This window comes from Equus caballus, chromosome 1 (genome assembly GCF_041296265.1).
Source record: "Equus caballus isolate H_3958 breed thoroughbred chromosome 1, TB-T2T, whole genome shotgun sequence".
Taxonomy (NCBI): domain Eukaryota; kingdom Metazoa; phylum Chordata; class Mammalia; order Perissodactyla; family Equidae; genus Equus; species Equus caballus.
The window spans coordinates 88,085,771-88,108,081 of NC_091684.1; the positions used below are offsets into that span (position 1 = coordinate 88,085,771).

The 22,311-nt window shown below is 49.1% G+C and overlaps 2 long non-coding RNA genes across 2 annotated transcripts in view; one reads left to right on the plus strand and one right to left on the minus strand.

The window, feature by feature from the left end:
- The first annotated feature begins 4,093 nt into the window (after nucleotides 1-4,093).
- LOC111774667 (uncharacterized) overlaps nucleotides 4,094-22,311 on the plus strand; it is a 35,323-nt gene continuing 17,105 nt past the window's right edge. Inside the window, exons 1-3 of the long non-coding RNA XR_011423774.1 lie at nucleotides 4,094-4,279; nucleotides 4,931-5,138; nucleotides 6,865-8,334. This is a non-coding gene — a long non-coding RNA (uncharacterized lncRNA). The remainder of the gene's footprint in view (nucleotides 4,280-4,930; nucleotides 5,139-6,864; nucleotides 8,335-22,311) is intronic.
- The window catches only part of LOC111774671 (uncharacterized), a 74,425-nt gene continuing 67,053 nt past the window's right edge, over nucleotides 14,940-22,311 (minus strand). Inside the window, exon 3 of the long non-coding RNA XR_002809781.2 lies at nucleotides 14,940-16,131. This is a non-coding gene — a long non-coding RNA (uncharacterized lncRNA). The remainder of the gene's footprint in view (nucleotides 16,132-22,311) is intronic.

Sequence of the window (22,311 nt, forward strand, 5' to 3'; positions counted from 1 at the left end):
CAGATGTCAAGAATCATTATCCCATTTAACAGATGGAAAACCTAAAGCCCTTGTTCCCAGAGCAAGTCAGGAGCACAGCTCAGTGAGAAGCCATCTCTCTCTGCCTGCACGCGCTGGTGAGTTCCCACAGGAATGTCCTCTGTTACATGCTCCTGGAACATGCCTTCCTGAAGTCAGCTTTCCCTAGTCGGTGTCCCTGCAGGGGACAGATGGAAGGAATGGGTCCAAAGGCGCCCATACCTTTGTCCATGTCTTTCTTAGTGTCTGGGAGGGGAGGCGGGCGAGTGTCCCTGAAGTGTGGCCTCCACAGCATTGCTCTAGCATGGTCACGAGCCTCTCGACCATCCATATTTATCACACACTCTTCATCCTTGCTGTCTTCCTCCTGGGTCGCCAAGTCACACCCCAGTGAGTGCTGCACCCAGCTCACTTTTCCCCATCATGGCTCCTGGGCAGTCTCAATGTCTTCAGGGGCTCAGCGGCAACGCGTAACTCAGCCTCATCTTCCTCACCGCCTCTCCTTGGTCATGCATATGGCTATACCTCGGAACTCAGGCTCACTTGGAACTGCTTCACTCCAAAAATACTGGACTCAGGGGTCTCCCTCTCTGACTACAGCCTTTCACTCCTGTTGCCACTTGCCAAGAACACTTTCTGACCTTATCCACCTCCCTCTCCACTCTAGGCCGTGGTCAGCCGTTTCAATACTGCTTCCTCGGGCACGTGGAACCCCTTCCTGCATCTCTTTGATTCTCTGATGAACATCATGTCCACCCCAGCCTCTGCTCTAATTGCTCCAAAACACATCTACAGCCAATCATATTTCCTGCACCTCAAACCCTTATGTCCAAATGCCCACAGGACAGCCAGCTCCACTGCGATGTCTCATAAGCACCGAAAACGCAACATATTGAATCCTGAATTCATATTTCTCTTCCCAAACTTGCTCTTCTTCCATGTGCCATTTCTAACATGATGGCACCGCCACCCACCCAGGAGACTGTTCAAGGCCAAGACTGGGGTCATCCTTGGCATGCACATCTCCTTCAGCCCTTCCTCCAGGCAGCCACCCCGGCGTGTCTCATTTTGCCCATTTTCTCTCTCCCCACTGCCACCTCCCTAGCTCAGGTCATTGGTCTCCCTTGTCAGGATGATGTCAACCTCTTTCGAACTCGCCTCCTCTTCTAGGCTTGTCCCCTCCAACTCTCATCCATACTGCAGCAAGAGAGATGCTTCTAAAATGCAGGTCTGATCATTCTCCTTAAAATCCTGCAGTGGCTCTCTGTTGCCCTCAGGATAAAATTCAAATGTTGCTAGTTCCCAGTCCACCTCCCACTCCCTCTGCAGTCCTGCCTCTTCCTGTACTCCAGTCTCACCAAACCACTTCCTGTCCCTTCCATGTTTTTGGCTCTCTTGTCTGGGAACTTTGCATATGCTGTTCCCCCTGCCTGAAATGTTATCCCTTCCTCGCTCTCACCCTCCTCCACTTTGGCCTGGCTAACCCCATACTCTCTGTGTCTTTTGGCCCAGAAGTCATCTCCTCCAGAAAGCCTTTCCTGACCCTGAAATTCAGGTTAGATTCGCCCCCTGGATTCCCATAGCTCCTGTCATCCCCCCACAACCCTAACAATGCCTTTCAGTTAACAGCTAGCATGTACTAAGCACTTGCTATGCGTTAGGCTGTTTCTCAAAGACTTTATATGGATTATCATGTCCAATCCTCACTAGAGCCCCACGAAGTATAGACTATTATCCCTTTTTACAGATGGGGAAACCAAGGCAAAAGCAGTCCCCCACACACAGAGTCAGTAAGTGGCAGAGCTGGAATACTAATGGAGGCAGTTGGACTCATGATGCTACACTGCAGTGATTCTCAATAAAAAAAAGGCATGCCTGTGCCCTGCACCGAGAGATTTTTTTGGTAGTGGTGGTGGTGGGAGGGAGTTAAACAGTTGATGGGAGTCTGTATTTCTAAAAATCTCCAAAGGTGAATCTGAAAAGGACCAAGACCCACTGTGCTACATTGCAATCACCTGTTTTCTAACCACTGCCCCCCCCCCCCCCCCCCCCCCCCGCCCCATCCTCGGTCTGCAATGAGCTTGGGGAGGACAAGGAACAACCATGTCTGACCATCTCCCCTCACTGCCTAGGATAGAGCCCAGCCCTTAGTCAACCCTCAGTAAATGTTGAGGAGTAAATATGTTGCTTTTACTCTGTGCTTTCTGGTCTCTTGGGATGCAGAAAGAGGCAGGGCACCCTCCATCACACACTCTCTTTGGAACCTGCGTGGTGCTCTCCCTCCCTCTGATTTCCTGTCCACTACCCCACACTGAATCCAGTCCTGCGGTCCAAATGCCTCTTGCCTCCATCTGTCTTGCATGCCCACATCCCTGCCTCAGCCACCCTAGTGACCTCACAGCTGACTTGCTTGTTTTCATTCCCGCACCCCCCAACCCCGCCACCCCTCCGGGTCCCACGCTAATAACTTCACTCTGTTCTCAAAAATTTTCACAATGCCAAGGAATGGAGTATAAATACAGCTAGGCATTTGAGGTTCCTCACAGATAGGCCTAAACAGATCTTTCAAACACGAGCTCCTTCTCTCCTCTCTTCTCAGACATTTAGGTCTCTTCCTTAAACATTTCCCCCATTCCTGTCTCTCTCTGCTCCCTCCCGGCTTTGTCCCCATCAAAGCCTTTTCCAACCTCGGTGCCCAGCTGGTAGGCAGCCTTCTCCATGAGCTCCATGACCATCCCACCAGTCAAGTGGGCCTTCCTTCCTTTGAATTGATTCAGCGGGTTGTTGGTGCTGCTCTTCCAGCACTTGCCATAGATTGTCTTACTTCCCTAATGGACTATAAACCCCTTGAGGGCAAGGTCTGGCCTTTATACCCCAGAAAACACTTCGCACTAGACTTGCACATAGAGAAGGCCCCATATATGCCTGACGGGTCATGGAATGTCACCGTTCATCCAAGCCTTCTCTGTGCCCTGGGAGCCATTTGTGCACAGCCTGAGTTTTGCCCCCCACATCTTCCGGTTTCCTGGGCCTGCCTGCTGTGGAGCGCTCATGGGTGCTGCACCGGGTCTAACAGCTTGGCTGCAAGAAACTGAAGCTAACGCTGCTTTTCCCCAAGGCAGCAAATAGGCAGCCTCTCCCCCAGGCGAGGCTGCCCTGGGGCCCGGCGGAGTGACTCAGGTCCGAAACCAGGATGGCCATGCCTGATTGCTGGGCCAGGTGGCCCCAAGGAGAGGCTGGCACAGTGACACGCCTCTCTCAGTGTGGGCCGCCTGGACACCCTCACTTTCTTCCAGCATGGGGTGCCTGGGCCCCCCTCCTTCCCAGAGGCCCGGAAGAAGGAGTCATACAGGGGACAGGCTCAGCTGTGGGAGGCTGGAGCAAAAAAGCCAATAAAACCTGCTTTATTTATAATGTTCCCCTGTTTGTTATTCTGTTATCCCTACTCTGTTTCCTCAGAGCAATGAAACAAGGAAAAGGATTAAAGAAAAAAAACCCTGCTCTAAGTATGCAGGAACCGTATGGCCTCCCTCGCCTCCCTCGCCCCCTCCTCCCCACTAGGGTTGCCTGTGAATTCCTCTCCCAGGCTGCGTGTTTTCCATCCAAACTTTTATGGCACTTCCCTCCATTAATGGTTAACGTATTCATTCTCTCCCCTCCGCCCCCATTATCAAAGAGTGCTTTGAATAACCATTAACTCCCTGGTTAACAGAAAGAAACACGTTAATCATCTACGGGCCCTTGGGCAGGAAAATTATTCTTTGTAACCATCTCCCAACGGCAGGGGAGCCCCCGCTCCCCGCAGCTGACCTTCAACCACACCTGGGTCTAGAAACTTGCAAAACTCCTATGGTAATCGTGTTCCAAGGGCTTATTAGGAAGGCAAGGTCATAAACCGCTGAGCGGGAGTGACGCTGGTGCTCTGCTGTCCAGGCAGAGAGGGCTTCTTTCAATCCAGCCAGCCTTGCTCCCGGACCCTAGAAAGAGGCCAGGCTGCACCGCTTTAAAAAAATTGTTTTGCAAGGGAGGGCTAATCTATTGTACATTCTTTGATGCTGGGAGACTCGGAGTGGCTGTACAGGCTGTTCTTTCTCGCAGCCATAGTTCAAAAGTGCTCCTGACCCAAACACACGCATGTTGTAATCCTGCCCTCCCTTTGTGTGGGCTGGGACCACGACTAGGAAGCGTCTCCCTGCAGCAGCGCTGAGTGGCCGGGATCCACAGGCCAGACGCTGGGAGGGTGACCTCCTTCTGAAGTTAGGTGGGTGGCGCCCTTCCAGGGAGGGGGAGGCAGGAGCAGGAGGAGGAAAGGGTGGAGGTCCGCTCCGATGCGCCGCCCCCTCTCCGCTCCTGGAGAGAAGGGCTGAAGCGGCAGAGACCCCTTGACCTCTGGAGTGTGAACCCTGAGCCCAAGGGGTAGAGAGCCATCTTGCAAAAGCTCCCCCTTCATTCACAAAGCGGGTCTGTTGCAGAGAGAGGAGGCCAGGGAAAAGGAGAGCTGTGGTCCAAATTCTTGCTCGGTTTGGCGTGCTCTCCCTCTCCTGCAGCAACTCCATCCCCTCTTCTTGAATAAGACCCGGGCGGAGGGGAGAGGCCGTTCTTCAGAGAGAGGACGCAGGCACCGCCAGACTTATTAGGAAACATGTAGTCGGGGTCTTGGCAGGCGCGGGCGCGGCGGGCGCTTCACGTGGTCCTGCGCGCGTCTGGTTACTGTCAGGCGCTGCGCTGGGCCCCAGCGACCCGACCTCCTCCTCCCCGGGCGGGCGCACGGCTGGCCGCACAGCCTGCACCGCCTGCACCGCTCCGGATCCAAACATTTCCACATTAGGCAGCCTCAGCGTGCTCCCGCCCCTGGCCGTGACCTCGGGTGACCTCCGCGGCCGGGCTCAGAGCCAACCCTCCCTCTCCCCAGCCCCAGGTGCTCTCGTGGTTGTTTTCTGGGTCATCCTTGGGATCTGGTGTCCAGGCCGTCAGCAAGATTCAGCAGACGTTCCTCAGTGCTCTGGCTCGTCTTTTCGCCATTCACACAGACACCCCTGGGAACATGGGACAGGAGCTGGGGCCTCTTGTTCATGCTCTGGTTATAGCGCCCAGCAGCGTACGCCGGCCCCTCGAAAATGGTGGGTGACTCTCCCTCCCTTTTCATCCCTAGCCCTCTCCCTTTATTCTGTTCTGACTTCTCTTTTGAACTCAAGAATTTGAGCAGAAGTTATTATTCCCTATATACACACACCCACATCTGGATCTGCATAGCCATATATGGCAGCCACCAGCGGGGTCCGGCTAGGGAGCGGGGGATGCCCGGCTGGTCCAAACTGAGATGTGCGTAAGTGTAAATTACACGTGGAGTTTGAAGACTGATGTCAAAAAAGAATATAAACGTAAAATGTCACACATGTTGAAATGATAATATTTTGGATAAAGTGAGTTAAATAAAATATGTTATTAAATTTTTTTTTTCCTTTTTTTTAATGTGGCTCCTAAAAAATGCCACATGTGTGGCTCACATTATATTTCGGTTGGGGACAGTGCTGCTCTAGACTGTCCCCACTGTGCACAGTTCCCTCCTTGCTAACTCATGTCCTGTGCTTCCCTGAGGGCCAGACACTGCAGGCTTCTGTACCTCCTGCTCCCTTCCTGTCTTCCTTCTTCCCGCCTTCTTTCTTGCAGAACTTCTAGTTACTGTCCAGGATCCAGGCCCCGGGCCTCCTCTCTGGGCAGCCTCTCCGACAGAGCCGCCGGTTGGCTGCGTTGCCGTCACTGCCCCTGCACATGCAGCCTTAGGCATGCTCTGTCTGCTTGGCTGTCATTAGGCTGTGCTCTCCTCCAGGGCAGTCTTTGTGCCCAGCATCCCTGGCAGACAGCACATGAACACGTGTGTGCTTTCCTAAACCTTGGTCAGCCCTAAGGGTGGGAACCATCAGAATCGGGTTTTATTTATTTTTCCGTTGTGACGGGTAAAAAATGATTAGCCTAAGTCAGGATGCTTTGCGTGAGGGTATCAGCACTTGAAAGGAAGTGTCAGCCGCATCTGGGCTTGAGACCTGCTTGGTATCATTTAAAAGAAATTTTTAGAAATTCCTATTTTATTAAGAGCACTAGCATTTTAAGTCAAATCAAATGTCATGTATCAAAATTTCATTCATTCTCTATAAAAGGTCTGTGGAAAATCAAAATCTTGTGAGCTGGAAGCTTTACCTTCTGAGGCTGCACTGTCTGATACAGTGTATGAGACCTCTGTGGCTGTGAGAACTTGAAATATGGCGAGTCCAAATTCAGATGTGCCATAAATATAACATACCCTTGGATTTTGAAAATTTAGTATGAAAAAAGAATGTAAACTATCTCACTACTAATTTTTATATTTATATTAAATATTTTTGTATTTAATGATGAAATAATGTATTTGGTCAATTGAGTTATATTATTAAAATTCATCTCACTTGTTTCTTTTTTTAGCGTGGCTACTAGAAGAGGTAAAATGATGTATGTGGCTCACGTTATATTTCCGTGGGACCGTGCTGCTCTAAGGGAATTTGCTTTGTTTATTCTGAGACACTTACAGACATATGTGAGCGTTTCATCCAGGCTGATCACACCTTAGGAGCCTGGGGGCTTGAACTCTGAGTCCTCCAGCCTCGCCACAAAACACGCATCCACTTTTGTAAATTTGGATGCTGGTTCCTCCCCCCAGATATTGTCTGGAGGACCTGCCTTGACTTACCCCCTCCAGAAAGGCCCTTTGGGAAACTCCCAGGTTCCGCAGAGACTTGCCAGGTAATAATTACAGGTGTGCAAAGACCCTCCCGCTTCACACACTTAGTCATAATTATTTACCTTTACCAGGCACCAGAGGTGTGATGGGAGATTAGCTGAACAGAGAGAAGACTCAGCAAGCACATCACCTTGAAGTTGACCTGTCAGCCAGATTTCACAGCACCTGCCTGTTCCAGCCTGAGGGGCTGCGATTCATTCCTTGGGACAGAGAGCCGCAAATTCTGCCTTTAGGCCACAGTTCAAGTCCTTGCCACTCTCTCCCAGGCTTTGAAGGACACAAGAGAGACAACTCTAAGGCAGGGGAATTCTTCCCAGGGAAGCTTTTCCACTCGAATTAGCTTTTATGACACCTTCAAGCCATCTCTAAGAATCTGGTCTTTTGACATGTGCGAATATTCACATCTCTATATATAAACATTAAAATCTGCATCAGAATCTACATGCTTGTTGAGCCTCCTGGAGACTGGGTCCTGAGTGGTATGCTCCCCTTCCCAAGCCCTCTGGAGCAGGGACCCCTGGATTGGAGGCAGTGGGAAGAATCCTGGTGAATCAGGTGTTCCTGTCCATTTGCATAAACTGAGCGCCCTGCCTGCCAACCCCACACGCTGAGTACTGCTGGGAAGAAGTGAAGAAACATTTATCAAAGGGCAGGAAAAATTAGGGCCTTTTCATTAAGATCAGAAGATTTTTGAGGTTGGATTAGCTGCCCAGGTGCATGACCAATTTTCTTGGCTCCTTGGAAGCAGGAAAGTATTTGAAAAATAATAGAGTCCTTAGTCCTGTAAGTAAAGACCCATTTATCTCGGGAATTAAAAAAAAAGTGCTGGGGATGGGAATTTTCCGATGAGATGCATTACTTCTCACCTGAGTGTCTTGAATGCCTGCTGGATTTGTCTCCCTGCTAAGATACTCACACTTGCAAATGTGTGCTTTTCAAGGTGAGGAGATGAAAATAAAAAAGTCTGTGAGGCGTGTGTCTGGGAGGGACGAAAATGGGGAGCAAACTGGAACCACGGCGTGTGGGGCTCGGATGCTGGATTCAGGGAGGATGTTTGCTCATTGGACTGAGAGCAGCATTGCATCCCACCCACTGCCAGGAGCTCTGCACCTTGTTAACGTCTCATGGAAACCAAGGTTCTCTTTGGGACTCAGTGGGACTGGGTTATTTTTCCCAGCTTAACTTGTTTTTATATGGTTACCCTCAGTATTCCTTTCTGTTTTGAGATATTTTCATATTTTTTATTAAAAAACCCCAGAAACTTCTTGACTTTGAAAAGGCACATTCACCCAAATAAGGTGCCAAGAGCATAAACAAGGTTCTTCAATATTTCATGTGTCAACAGCTAATGTTCTCAGTATGTTCTTGAGAACAAGAAAGGAAGGAGAAGCTCAGTCCTTGCTCTCCAGGCATCTGAACATCTCCCAGTCCCTCCTCTGACCTCTCTCAACAACTTTCACTTCTGTGGCTTTGAAGGGAGAGAGCTCAGGTTGGAGACGATGCCGATTATGGAACCAGGAAGGCATTTCAGGACGTGCATGGTGAGGAGGTGGGGTGGGTGGGAATGGGGGATGGAGAGTTTGTCTGGAGGGGTTGTCTGGTCATCTGTGGGTGCGCGAAGTCAGCGTGGGTCCCTTCTCAGCCTCCTGCAGCTCACACACTAGGTAGTAGCTGCCACCAACACTCCGTGGGTGAGGTCACAGAGTTGTGTTGATACCATCTTATAGGAGGGGCACCAGGGGACATTCGAGAAAGTTCTTCATCGATTTTGGAAGGTGCAGAGTCTGCAGTCGTTGAACACAGTTTTACTGTCCAGATAAATCCAAAAGATGCTACACATAGTGTGCCACATGGCATGGGATATTTGCGTAGGTTCAAACTTGGGAGCCATCTTTTAGTCCTTATGTGTCTGCATTTCCCATACCTGTCCAGTCACCAAATCTCATGGCTCTTCCTTTCCATCTCCATGACTCTTACCCGGGTCCAGGTACACGGTGTTTAAGGAGAAACGTCCAGCCTTTAGGAGCTGACTCTTGCTCAATGCTGCATGGCTGCTGGTCTATAACTCCGCACCCCACAATATGCTCTGACTTCTCAGCCCTTACTGCTGCCCAGGTCAGAAGCAGATTCCCCAGGAAACTTGCTGAGTGCTGGGTCCATTGACCTGGGAATGTACTTAGTGACCGAGAATCAGAGATCACCTGCCTCTCATTTGGCAGACATGGAGGCTAAGACTCAGAGAGGTTAGGTCAGTTAGCCAATTAGCAGGAGACCCAGAGCTGGCACCTAGATTTTCCAACGCCCCAGAAGCTCCCCCAAACCTACCCATGGGAAAAGTTAACCAGTGCCGAGAAGTTGCACGGAGTAACAGGTTTGGTTTTGTAGCTAACTTATACAGACACACTTGAGCATGCAGAGAGTCACTGCATATATTCCCACGCTGACGGACTCAGCACATCACCGAGTTTCCAGGAGATTCTGCTTCTGAGAAGGGAGGAGGTCGCTGGTGGAGTGTCCTGGACAAGCGGTCGTGCAGTGCTGTGCTGGAGCCAGCTCCTAACTATTCAGCAATCTAGGGAGTGGCTTAACTGTTGATAGCTTGAAGGTGGCCGTGGTGGGAGCATTTACACCACAGGAATTGGTAAATGCTACAAATCAGGGTGTCATTTTCCCTCCCCAGAGAGCTGGTTTACCAGCTCACCACTGATTTAGAGGTAGGATCCCAGCTTACGGCAGGGAGCTACTTTCAGGCAAGACTTTTTGTGACAATTAAAAAATGAAAGGTGGCCCTATCATGTGTGAAGGACACCATCAAATTCGGACAAAATGCTGCCTATCGTATGGGAGCTAAGTGTCACCAAGGCATCTTGTACCAGACTGAGCTCAGCTCCAGGGAACAGCAGGACCACCCAGCTTGGTTAATGACAGTGAGGCCTGGATGGGACCCTGAAGGCCGTCTTGGAACAGCTTCCCAAGGGGCACCCACGAGCCCACAAGCTGGGTGTACTGCTCTGTGATGGGGCAGAAACCCCTGTGCAGCGCAGGCACAGCCAGTCCCTCCCTCCCAGTCCATCAGCAAGTCCTGTCAATCCAGCTCCGCTATTCATCTGACTGTGCCCTCTCCCCCTTACAAGTGCCACTACCCAAGGGCAGGTCACTGTGGCATCTCTCCTTCCCTGCACTTGGCCATCTCTAATCTGCTCTCTACATAGCAGCAGCAGTGATGTCTCAGAGGAAGAAGGAGAAGAAAGAGAAGGACGAGGAGGAGGAGGAGAAGAGGAGATTATGTTAGGTCATCCCTCCCCATTCTTCATTAAAACCCTTCAATAGCCCTGCCTTGTACTTAGAATAAAATCCAAACGTGGAGTAAATCTCTGCATGACCAGACTCTGCCCCACCTCCAGCTCCCTATTCTCCATGTCCCTCTATGCTCACACCACTCCTGCAATGCTGGTCTTCTTTCAGTTCCTTGAACACTGGCCAACCTCCTTGCTGCCACAGGACCTTTATACATACTCTGCCTGCTGCCAGGAATATTTGTTTCCTGAATCTTCTCAAGGCTCCTTCATTTCCTTTAGGTCTCAGCCTGACTGTCCCCTTCTCAGGGGGAAGACAGTTCTTAGCTGATGGAGCCCCTGGAGGGCTAGCAAGAGGCTTTGCACATACAGGGCCAGTTATAATCAAGCAGTTTGGGATTTCTGGGTGAAAGGGGCCATGTGGGTTCAAAATGTTCCTGTTAAACTTGTCAAGGTGGTAAACCTTACAATACTGATTCAAAGTTCTTTTTTGGTGACTATGCAGTTCTGTGTCCATTAGGGCTGGGAAGGCAGCAACCAAGGCTGCCAGTGAACAAGGGCCAGTGCCAGGCTATGGGTGCGCCAGCGCCCTGCTTGGGCCTGGCCTGCAGTAGGCGCATACTCACGGTGGCTCTACTCTTGTCCTAAAGCTCCTGCTGGCCTCTGGTTTGTTACTGGAACCAGCACCGATGATTCACTTTAAATAGATCCCAAGCAAACCTCACCATTTGTTTTTCTTGAAATGGTCTTGAGAGGTGCTTTCCAAGAAACAAGGCAAAAAATGAATTCACAGTGGTGACTTGGAGCCTGTCTGGAGCAGGCGGCCTGAGCCGAGGGGGAGTCGACCGTGACTTCCCAACAGCGAAAACTTTCCTTGCTGCCTGGTGTGTGCGACCGTGAGGAAACGAGCCACAGCCTGGGAACCAGGAGTGCTTTGCAGCTTCTCCAGTGGGGTCTTCAGTGAGGGCTTAGGGGAGCTCACGGGGTGGGGGATAAGGGGGAGGGGGTGTTCGTTTCCTGGGGCAGCTGTAACAAATCACCGGAAACTGGGGGACTTAAAGCAACAGAAATGTATTCCTGCATAGTTCTGGAGGCTGGCAGTTTGACATTAACGTGTCACAGGGCCACGGTCCTTCCATAAGCTCTAGGAGAGGGTCCTTCTTCGCCTCTTCCAGCTTCTGGAGCTGGCTGGAATCCTTGGCACTCCTCGGCTTGCAGCCCCATCACTCCAGTCTCTGCCTTTGTCGACACATGGCTTTCCTCCTTCTATCTCAGTGTCTAAGTCTCACTCTCTTCATAGGGACACCAGGCACTGGGTTTAGGGCCCAGCCCAGCCCCATAGGACCTCATCTCAACTTCATTACATCCGCAAAGACCCCATTTCCAAGCAGAGTCACATTCACAGGTACTAGGATTAAGGCTTCAAGACATCTTTTTGGGGGGACACAATTCAACCCACAACAGGAGGGGTCCCGTTGCTCCTATGCAGATAGTCACATCACACGCACATTTCACAAACATGCTGAACTGATGAGAAAACATCACCTCCAATTGGAGTTGCTGTGATGTCAAAGAATAGGACACATAATTTACAAAAACATCTTGAGGTTTGGAGTAAAAGACTGTTGCAATTTAGGAAGCCTCCTTCGTTCAAATATTCCCAAATACATGTTACATAGGTCACTGTGGTAGGGTTAATAATGGGCCCCCAAAGATGTCCATGTCCCTGGAACCTGTGAATATGTTACTTTACATGGTAAAAGGGACTTTGCAGATGTAATTAAGGATTCTGAAATGAGGAGATTATCCTGGATTATCTGAGTGGGTCCAGTGTCATCACAGAGTCCTTATAAAAGGGAGGCAGGAGGGTCAGAGTCAGAGGAGATCTGACAATGGAAACAGAGGTCAGAGACTGAGGGTTTGAAGATGCTACACTGCTGGCTTGGAAGATGGAAGAAGGGGTAAGGAGCCAAGGAGTGTGGGCAGCCTTGAGAAACTGGAGAAAGACAAGGAAACACATTCTCCCCTCAGAGCCTCCAGTGGGAACCAGCCCTGGTGACACCTTGATCTTAGCCCAGTGAGACTGATATTTCACTTCTGACAAATGAACTGATCTTGTTTTAAGACACTAAATTGGTGGTAATTTGCTCTCACATAATCAGCTCTCAATTTATTCATCCTGCAAATAGTTATTAAGTATCTTTCACATGCAACATACTATTCTAGATGTTAGTCAGTAGAAACAATAGACAGATGGATAGTTTGTTACATTAATACAAGACACTGATCTGGGCTATGTGGCTGTATTAGCTTCCTATTGCTACTATGACAAATTGAGAGCTTATTACATACTTGGTAGTAGGCTAGATCCTTTGGATACACCACTGCCCTCATCTCTATGAGTACAGAGGAGAATTGCATAGTAAACAAATAATTTTACAAATAAAGTGTACAGTCATTTGTCGCCTAATGATGGGGATTTGTTCTGACAAATGCATCATAATGTGATTTCATCATTGTGTGAACATTGTAGAGTGTACTGAAGAGGAACAAAATTTGCCACCCCAAAATGTGTCTCCTTAACACGAGGATTATTTTAGGCTGATTATTTTAAAGAAACAAAAGACTCAGAAAGTTTTTCTTGTTACCTCCTCCTTAACAGCCTAAAAGAATTCAGATTAAAAAATCTGTCTCAGGAAGTGAGCTCTCACCTTACGTAACATGAACTAGATGATAGACAGCGAGGAACCTGGAGATGCCTGTTTGTTGTTCTCCCGTGTTCTTCTGTTTCTGTGGCCAAACACTTGTTTCCCAAACATTTGCTCCTTTCCACCTGCCTGTGAATTGCCGTCCTTCCCTTTGAAGTCCTTGACTCTCCCCACCCCCAACGTCTTCTTTTGTCTTTAGCTGAGGATGGTATTTAAGATGAGGGCTTCAGCCATTTTGGCGAGTTACTCAGTTTTCCTGGGTTTCTCCTATATATACACATTATTAAACTTCTGTTTTTCTCCTGTTAATCTGTCTCATGTGAATTTAATTCCTAGGCCAGCCAGAAAAACCTAGGAGGGTAGAGGAAAATTTCTTCCACCCCTACCGTACTTACACAAATCTTGATGGTATAGCCTACTACACACCTAGGCTATATGGTACCAATCTTAAGGGACCACAGTTGTATATGCAGTCTGTCGTTGACCAAAACATCGTTATGCAGCACACAGCTATACATAGTTTATGTGATGAGTGCTATGACAGAAAACTCTAGGGAATGATGACAGAGGAGAGCAAGGGGGACCTAACTTAGATTCTGGAGTCAGGCAAAGCCATCAGGGAATACACAGCTGAAATGAGGATTGGACATACCTTCTCTCATTTCCAGTTTCAAAGACAGAAACTTTCTCCGCACAAGGAGGGGACCTGATTTGAGCTCTCATAGTGTCCACCATTTTTTTAATGGTCTGAGGTTCTCATTTATTCATGGAAAAAATGTAGTGTAGGCTAAGCCTGGCTCCGAGCTGGAGGTGGTGACGGATTGTCATCTTTGTTCTGCTGTTAATGCATTAAGTGCCCTTCGGTGAATCTCCTGCCCTCCCGCACGCCATTTGCTCTCCAGCTGGTGAACGATGACCTCACTGTGCTCCTCGGGGATGAAGGGAAATGAGGAGGGCAGGAGAAGGGGGCACCACTGCCCTCTTTCCACAGCCTTCATGGGGACGCGGGCCGTGCCGTGTGCTCGCTCCTGGGGCTGCTGGTGCTTCCTGAAGCAGAGCTGGAGCCAAGGGGTAGGTTAAGGTTCGCTGGGCACCTCTGTGCCAGGGAAGGGAACAGGAGCTGGGAAGGCGACACTCAACCAAGCAGAATCCTCGCACCTGAGCAGTCGGTGACATGTGGGAGAGCCAAAGGCAAGCACTCAGAATACACAACAGGAGTGTTATAATAGAGGATGAAGGGAGGCACGAGGAGCTCTGCCTGCGGAATTCCAGGGAACACAGAGGAGGTCTGGAAGGATGCTGGCTTTGGTACATGAAGTTGGGGGCACATTCCGGGCCTGGGCAGCAAGGGTGAAGGTTCCTCACACTTCAGGGTCCTGTATGGTTGGGGACACAGCTTCCTGCCTCCTCCCTTTTCTCCTCACATCAACAAGGGCAGGAGCTACCGTTTGCACTTTCCATGTGCCCGGCTCTGTGTTAGAAGCCCGACACACAACATCTCCTCCATCCTCGCAACAACACCATCACATGATTATCATCACTCCCATCTTTTCAGATGAGTCTCAGAGAGGTGCAATAACTCATCTGACCTCACACAGCCCAGACCTGAGTGCAGTCTACTTACGTTTAAACCCGGGCTCGTACCACCGTGTTGATGGTGGATTTGTGGTAAAGGCGCAGGCCGAGATTTCTCCTTTTGCTGCCACCCAACATGTGCACACCTGCTGTTTTCTGGAGGTGCGTTTCCTGGCTGAGAAGGGAGCCAAGCCCTGGTGAGTTCAGGACGTGCCCCAGATGCAATTTTGTGCCCTGGGGTCACAGGACATAGACTGTACATCCTGGGATGGCCTGCCATTTTAGGGGGCACCCAGGAAAGTTTCTGAGGTTAAGCCGGGCCCTGCTGACCACAGGGAGCTCTCCCGCTTCCACTGCTGCAGAGGAGGGTTTGTCGTGGAGCCAGATGCACGCTCTCTGGATGTGCTCCTTGAAGTCTCCTTTGGGAGGAAAACCACTTGAGTGTGGCAAGCAGGAGGGCCTGGGTTGGCAGAATATTCTGCAGGCTGCCACTTGCCACCTGCCAACCAGAAACCCTGCACTCCCCCTTCCCGTCCCCCCCCCCTCCCCCGCCCCAGCTCAGTCTTATCAAGCGGAATCTTGTAGGAACTGCTGGTACCACAGCAACTGTGCCGTGTGGAAAACACCCTAGTCAAACAAAGGCTTTCCAGAGCTTTCCTGTAGAGGGAAGAGTTAGCCCCCGGCTACAGCCTCACACAGCACTTCTTGCTCAATTTACATGGGAGCCAAACGCCCTCCTACTGGAGGCCCTCCCACATCCTTTGGGTGAATCATTCCCCCAGGGCACCCATTTGAGGGAAGACCTGGGCCCCACAGGTGAAATGGCAGCTGAGAAGTGAAGGGGTGGAGGTATGCTTTGGAGCAGGGCCAAGGAATGTGGGGGTGGGCCCCAGCCCAGCCTGTACTTCTCCATCACCCTGAGCAACCTCCTTCTGGCACCAGGCAGGAAGTTCCCCTGAGGAGGCTGAGAGGAAGACAGTTGTGTTCAGGAAGGGCCAGAGTGCATGGGTGCACTTCCCAATCAACTAGGGAGGTGAGGCCCAACCAGGAGTTTCCCTGGCCTTTGCTTAAGATTAGTTGGGTTTCTAGGTTGGCCTGGAGAGGCCCATGTGGCCTCTTTCCTTGTGGCCCTTCATTCCGTCGTGGGCCAGCTTACCTCAGTGTAGCACTGTGGCCACTGTGATGAAGCCCTGAGGTGGAGACACTCAACCCTTAGCACCATGAAAAATCCTCAAGAGTTTGTGTTCCTAATGCTGCTGGCACTACAGGGTTAGCATATCTGACATCAGGATGTACCAGTGTGTGCTCATTTTTTGTTGTATTTATGATTGTCTGGAATCTAGAGCATATTCTGTGTGCGTGAGGGTGGAGGTGTTCAGCAGGCAACAGACTTCCCCTAGAACTTCCTAGAACTCACTATATTCTCTGACGTCAGGTGTCTATCAGTTCACCCCCCCGTGCAGGACGATGAGCTCCATGAGGAGAGGAGCAAAGTCTTGTTTTCCTTTGGATCTTCAGCTTCCAAGATACTGTAAGTATCAACGCACATTGTTGACTGCAGGATGGATGAATTATAGTCAAGTTGTTGAACAGAGTGGTGTGGGGGGCTCCACGCTTGGGTCCCATCCCGTGGCAGGAAGAGTACATTGGTAATGATAATCAATCTGGAGCTCAACCGGGTCAAGAGGGCTTTGAGATCTACTGGAGGATCTTGATGTGCTGGGTTAGAGTTGTGCGTTTCAGGTGGCTCCATTTTCATCTGAAATAGCAATAACAACAGCGATGAATTACCACATGTCAGGCCCTGCGCTGGCTATTTCATGCACTATTTCTAATCTTCCTAAGGACATTGTGGGGGGTGGGAATTATCATCTTCATTTCACAGATGTGGAAATTGACACTCAGAGAGATTAGGTGTCCTGCTCAAGGCTAAAAGTGGCGGAGCCATTCATTCAATTCATTTATTCATCCAGTATTTACTGTGTGCCCACATACATCAGGGTCCAAGCACCATTGCAGACACTGAGAGAATAGCAGGGAACAAACCAGACAAGAATTCCTGCTCTCATGGAGCTTCAGCTCTAGTGGAGAGAAACAGAACAGCAAACACAATAATCAACAGAAGATACTGTAAGTGAGAGGTCGGTCAGTACCAAGGAGAAAAACAATATAGAGAAGAGGGAGGGGAGGGCTGGTAGGGAGTGTGAAGCAGCTGCTGCAATTCTGGGCGGCAAGGAAGCCCTCACCAAGAGTGTGATATCTGAATACAGACCTGGAAGAGGCGGGAGAACCCGCAGAGAGCCCAGGGAAGAGGGTCCCAGACAGAGGGAACTGCGAATTCCAAGGCCCTGAGGCAGGAGCGTGCCCAGCGTGTTCTAGAAATAGCAAGGCCAGTGCTGCTTGCTGTGGGGAAGGGGTGGGTCGGGGGAGATGAGATAAAGTCAGAGTAAGGGTGTGTATGTGGGGGTCAGATCACAAGGGGCGCTGATCATGCTATCCTGAGGATCTTACTGTCACTCTGAGGGAGAGAGGAGCCATGAGAGGATTTTGAGCAGAGAAGGGACATGATCTGATTTAGGTCTTAGCAGCATCTTTCTGGTTGCTAGGCTGAGAACAAACTGAGGGGACAAGGATGGAGGCAGGGAGACTGGTTAGGAGGCTCCTGAAATAACCCCGGTGGGGGGGGGGGGCTTGGATCAGGGCAGTAGCAGCGTCGAGTTCCGTATATATCTTGAAAATAAAGCCAACGGGATCTGCTGACAGGTTGCGTGTGAGGTGTTAGAGAAAGAGTTGTCCTGAGCAACTGGGAAAATGATGTTGCCTTTCCGATGGGGACTGTTGGGGGAAGCCATATTTGGAGAGAAAATCAGGAGTTCTGTTTGGACATGTTACGCTGGAGATGCCAATCAGACATTCAAGTGGAAACGACAGCACATAGTTGGATCTCCGAGTCTGGAGCTGAGGGGAGAGATCTGGGCAGGAGATAGGACTTTGCCATCATCAGTGTGAGCAAGGTACTCAAAATCATGACACGGGATGAGATCACTGAAGCAGGAGGAAAACCAGGCAGCTGTGCTACAGCCAAGTGAAGGAGGAGGAGGGCGAGGGAGAGGAAGCGTTTTGGAAGAGGGAGTAACTAGCTGGGTCAAATGCTTCTAGGAGATCACATAACATGAGGACTGAGATTCAGCCCCGCTCCTCGCAGCCCAAAGCTTCTGCGCACTGCTCGCTCCCTCAGTACTTGACCATGACGGATGACAGAGGCTGAAAAACTCCATGCCCCAGGCCACAGTCTATTTACTCAGCATTCAGTTTCACTCGACCACTCCAGCGCAGCCCACCCACCACCGTGCTCCCTTCAAGTCTCCAACAGGTGTGCTTCCCTCCCCGCAGCAGGTGGGTTCTTGAAAATGGAATGGCAAAGGAATTATTCTAGAGTGTATTATATTGCAATTGCTCTAGAGGACCTCGCTATTTAAAGGAAGATGATTGCGAACCTCCTTCTTTTTAAGAGAGTTGTCACCATCTAATTTCTGTTTTATAAATTAGGGTTTACAGACAGTGAGTGGATATACCTGCCCTGGGGTTCGACCTATATTAGGAAATCACTGTGCAGCACACCAAATGGTACTGGAGAAGAAATCCCAAAATAAACTGGCCTGAACAAGAGGTGGGTTCAGTGGAAGTGATGGACAGGAGGAGGGAATCCGGGCCAGCCTTGGCTATAGATTGGCCATGTGATCTTAGGTCAATCACCCTACGGATGACCCTTAGGTCATTCTCACTACGCTTACCTCACGGAGGAAGGACCAAGTTCAGATGTTGTAAAAGCATTTTGTAAAGTGGAAAATCTGCGTGTAAATGCGGTTGAGTGCTTAGCACAGTGCCTGGAACATAGTAGGGTGCAGTAATTGGAAGCTAGTCTCAGTTATTACTGTGCATTTTATATAAAAATATAAAAAGTGAGGTAAATCTGAAATGCGTTGGGGACTGAGTGGGGGCACGGTGAGCGCATTCTCTGAGTCTGGGCTTGTCCTCCATCAGAGTGACTTGCTGTTGGTCCAGCTCCTGTTCTACAGAGGCTTAGGTTTGCTGTGTACGATGCCTACAAATATGAGTTTCTCCCTTGCCTACCAGCGGAGCTCCAATTAGGGTTTCTACTTCACTGCACCTTTCATCCAAGGATGCTAAGGGAATTTACCGCTACACCAGTGACACAAAGAATTCATCCAGCATCAACATTGCCCATCATCATTAGCATCATTGTGGCCATTAGGACATGTTGGCAAGGCAATGATTGGCACCACTGATGGGCAGCACCATTAGCCTTCTAAGTGATTTTTCATACTGGACAGTTCTGGAACAAAAAGCATCAGCCCCTGAGGAACTCATTTCATCAGATCTACCTCAGGCTGCCCCTCCTTCATCCCCGGGTAGCTGTGGCAGCCATGAGGGTACCAGTGTGTGGGGTGATGCCTGGCTCAGAAAGAAATATGGATGAAGTTCCTGGATATTCTTGATTCAAGATTACTGCTTGTGCCCATATCCATTCTCACCTTCTTCCACCATAACTGAGAGTGTGGCTGGGCACATGGCTGTCTAGTTAAAGACTACATTTGCTAGTATCCCTTACAGCATGGCAGGGTCATATGACTAATTTTTGTAAGCAGAGCTTGTGCTAAAGTGGGGGGGTGCAATTTTGGGGCCTTTAAGGGGAGAGGTTTGTGCCTACCGTTCTTCTTCCTTTTTCCTCCCTCCTACTCATTGGAATGTGAATTTGGTGGTGAACTATCTTGGACTAAATAGATGAGGGCAACGGACTCGAAATGACAGAGCAATAAGATGGAAGGCATCTGGGTCTTGACATAAAAGCCCTAGATAGCTTACACGTAAACTGATAAAGGAGAGATAAATAAAGTTCTATCTTACATAAACCCTATTATTTTGAGGTTCTATTAGAACTGAAGAAACTACATTCCAACTAATACTTTCTTTAGGCTCTTCGACTGACTTAGTAGATTATAGGTCGCATGAGGACAGAGAACATGGTTTGCTCACCACTGAGTCATTAGGGCTGCACATAATATGTGCTCAATAAATATTTGTTGGAAGTATGAATGAGTTACTGTTTTACTCTGGCATCCTGACTTCTGCTTTCCAAAGAGTGGCTGGCTCTTGACCCATTGCTTACTTGGACTATGATGGCCTCTGTCATGGGCCAAGTACAGAATGTCCCCAGGAAATTAAAAATGCGGGGAAGAGAGTTCCCGTCCAGCTGAAGGACGCTTTGGGAATGTGAGCCTCAAATCAGGCTAGAAGATGTCATCTTCCTATCTGCTGAATAAAAGACTCACATGACTTCCCAGCTCCATGGAGATGATGCCTTCATCCATATATAGTTGATAGAGAATTCCAGCAGAGGTGCGAGGTCCATCAGTTAGACCTGGAGCTATGAGGATAAAAGAATCCACTAGGACCTTATGGATTTTTCAGATCGATGACTCTCCTGGGGAACGACAATCCAGAGTTCTGGCCTATCTTGGCCTCCTATGCTTTTTGATGCACTGAATGAGAGTGTCCACCAATTGCCTGCCCTGCAGCATCTCCTTGCCTTGAGCCTTTACTCTTAACTGGGGTAGCCCATGAACACCGGTGATATACCCTGATTCCTGAATTGCTGGAACCATGAGTAACCTTTCTAGTCTCTACAGATTAACCCAGTCTGTGCCGATAGCCCTTAACTTCTCATCTTAGGACCATGGGACCCATGTGATCTGCATGAATCCTGCCTCCCCTCCATCAGACACTTCATCTGTCAGATCTCAGCTCCCATGTCACTTCCTCACATTATCTGACTATTCAAGTCTGGAAAAGTCCTTCAAAGTGCTCCCCAGCACTCTTGCTAATAGACAGTGAAATCCAAGTGACCGTATCTGTGTCTTGGTCACTTGTCTTGGTGTCTGGCTCCTTGGGATTTCTCACTAAATATTTGTTGAGTGAAGGAGGAGATGAGTAAGCGAATGGCTCTTCTTGCCTAGCACGACCTAAACTCTAGCCTTGTTGCTTGGCCAAGCCATGGCCTTGAGCCTCAGAAAGGTTCCCGGCCCTTATTCTTGGTAAAAATACTTTTAGACTCCCTGCCCTAAATCCATACCCTCATGGCCATCATAGCTACCCAAAGTTTTCGTGCTGGCAAATCCCTTCTCCTAGCGTATTGCCATTTTGGTGCAATTGCTGGCACAGCCTGCCTATTCCTAGGTACATGTCATTTCTACATGAGGAGTCTAAGAGGGAGCATATTATGAGGATGAGAGTAAGGCCAGATCATGGTGATCTGAACAGATGTGAATCTCTGGGTGTGTGACATCTGCCTCTGGCATAGACAAATGAGAGATGATGATGATGATGAATTTTTTAGGAAGATTAGCCCTGAGCTAACATCTGCCACCAGTCCTCCTCCTTTTGCTGAGGAAGACTGGTCCTGAACTAACATCTGTGCCCATCTTCTTCTGCTTTATATGTGGGATGCCACCACAGCATGGCTTGATAAGCAGCGAGTAGGTTTGCACCTGGGATCCAAACCAGCAAACCCCGGGCCACTATCCAAACAGTTATGCCACCGGGCTGGCCTGAGAGATGATTATTTTTTGATTAAACTTTTCATTTTGGGTTAATTGTAGATTCACATGCATTTGTAAGAAATACTTCAGAGAGATCTGTGTAACTTTTACTGTTTTCCCCAGTGGTAACATCTCTAAAACTAGGGTACAATATCACAATCAAGATGTTGATACGGATATGGTCAAGATATGGGACATCCATCACTACAAAGGTCTCTCATGTTGGTCTTTTATAGCCACATCCACTTCTTTTTACTTCCCCCACCCTTAACTCCTGACAACTGCTAATCCGATCTCCATTTCTATAATTTTGTCATTTCAAGTATTTTATATAGGGGCCGGCCCGGTGGTGCAGCAGTTAAGTTCACACATTCCACTTCGGCGGCCCTGGGTTCACCAGTTCGGATCCCAGGTGTGGACATGGCTCTGTTTGGCACCCATGCTGAGGCAGGTATCCCACATATAAAAAAAAAAGTAGAGGAAGACGGGCATGGATGTTAGCTCAGGGCCAGTCTTCTTCAGCAAAAAGAGGAGGATTGGCGGCAGATGTTAGCTCAGGACTAACCTTCCTCAGAAAAAGAAAAAAGAAAAAAAAAAGAGTTTTAGTGGGGCCTGCCCAGTGGCGCAGCAGTTAATTTTGCACATTCTGCTTCGGCAGCCTGGGGTTCACTAGTTCGGATCCCAGGTGTGGACATGGCACCGTTTGGCAAGCCATGCTGTGGTAGGCATCCCACATATAAAGTAGAAGAAGATAGGCAGGGATGTTAGCTCAGGGCCAGTCTTCCTAAGCAAAAAGAGGAGGATGGGCGGCAGATGTTAGCTCAGGGCTAATCTTCCCCCCCCCAAAAAAAAAGAATTTTATGTAAATTGAATCATACAGTGTGTAACCTTAACTTTTTCCAATCAGCATAATTATTTGGAGATTCATCCAGGTTGTTGCCTGTATCGATAGTTTGTTCCCTTTTATTGCTGAGTAGTATTCCGTGGTATGGTGGTTCCAGTTTGTTTAACCACTCACCTGTTGATGGACACCTGGACTGTTTCCAGTTTGGGGTTATTACGAATAAAGCTGCTATAAACATTCATGTACAGGTTTTTTGTGTGAACATAAGTTTTCATTTTTCTGAGGTAAATTCCCGGGAGTACATTGCTGAGTCATATGGTAGCTGCATGTTTAGTTTTATAAGAAACTATCAAACTGTTTTCCAGAGTGACTGTACCATTTTAAATTCCCATTAGAAATGTATGAGTGATCCCGTTTCTCTGCATCCTTGTCAGCATTTGGTGTTGTCACTGTTTGTTACTTTAGCCCTTCTGGT